Below are 1,714 nucleotides of genomic sequence, written 5' to 3' on the forward strand. Positions count from 1 at the left end.
TGCAAGATCGGGCTCCTCCCCGATCCAAACCAGCGAGGGGAAAGGTGAGCAGCAAGGGGAGTGGGGTTCATGCGGGTGGGTGAGTGGGGGGAGGTTGCTCTAGGTCACAGGGTAGTGGGGGGATAAGGAAGCCCGGCTGGGCCTGGTGGGCCGGCCAGTGCAGCGGCCAGTTGGGCCGTTAGGCCTAGCATGTGGGGGTGGGCTTGTTTCTCTCTTTATTTTTTAACTTTTCTGTTTTATTTTAGTTACTGCTTCCATTAGTTTATCCACTAACAGGCTTTTGTAAAATGAAACAATTTGTCAGAACAAATACTAGGCATTATTTAGTACTGCCACAAAAATCTTGGAGTTTTAATTAAAATAGTTTAGAATTTCTACAATTTTGAAAAGGCATTTCAGTAAAGACTTGGTCCCTGTTTTAATTGTTTTAGGGCAATTAAACATTTTATTAATGTTGGGTTCTCCCTGATAATTAGTTAAAGAATATTTGCAAACCACCAAACATTTTTATTTTACCGTTTGAAGAAACAACAATTTGACTTTATTTTAATTTGAATGTGAAATTGGTTTGGATCAAAGTGAGGTTTATTAAAATAATCATGATGACCTGGCTCCATTAGTGCGTGATTACTGTAGCTTAACGACCGGGGTGTTACAATAGCCAAACAACGGTTTGCTAGGACAAGGTGGGTTAGAGGCTTGGTTCAACAATATGGGAAGCATGATAGGCAAGTGGTAGGTATCGCAGCATAGGCATAGCAAAAGAGCGAGCAACTAGCAAGCAAAGATAGAAGTGATTTCGAGGGTATGGTCATCTTGCCTGAAATCCCGCAAGGAAGAAGAACGAGTCCATGAAGAATACAAACGGACGTAGACGAACGGGTCCTCACAAACGCGACGTTACCGGAACCAACCCTAAGAAAAGCAAGACCGGAAAGAAGCACACAACATAGTAAACAACCAACACATGAACATGATATGATGTGCGGGATGCCGTATGTGATGCATATGCATGATTTGGAAAAGAATGATTGAACCTGGCCTCAACTTGGAAATCCAAGAGTGCCACTGGAAAGGTGAGGTGAATTTGGTTGAAAACGATATATAAATCGCCGGAATCGGATGCACGGTTTGGAAATGGCAAGCAAAACAAATATGGCACCGGTCTGCGATAATCAGCAAGTGACCAACTAAATGCATCAAGATAAATAAGCTACAGCACTCAAACATGACAACAAAATACATGGCACGGATCCACTCATGATGCTTGACAAAAGATGAACACTGAGCTACGGCTAATTCAACCATTAACAGGTTCAAACAAGCATGGAAAAAGTGCAAATGTTAACAAGTTTCAGACTTAGTGAAATTAACACAAGTCTGGAATTTATTATCAGGAAGCACACTTTAGAGCATGAAAACTACAAGCTACAGGAACTTATCATGGCAAAGCAAGGCACGGCATAAAGCTCCTCAAAGCACTTAACAAAAATCCCTTAGTGACCTTGAGCCAAAAGGGATCAAAAAATACAATTGCAAGCATGTGAACATGGCAAAAACATAAACAGACTTAGACTTCATGAAAAACTGGAGCATGGCAAAACAGTTAACGAGTAGGCCTGTTTACGAGCTCGATGCACTCACTACAGAGCATGGCATGACAAACTAAGCATACACCCATCAAGAAGACATGGCATAGAAGCTAGACGTGTCA

This window comes from Triticum dicoccoides, chromosome 4A (assembly GCF_002162155.2).
Source record: "Triticum dicoccoides isolate Atlit2015 ecotype Zavitan chromosome 4A, WEW_v2.0, whole genome shotgun sequence".
Taxonomy (NCBI): domain Eukaryota; kingdom Viridiplantae; phylum Streptophyta; class Magnoliopsida; order Poales; family Poaceae; genus Triticum; species Triticum dicoccoides.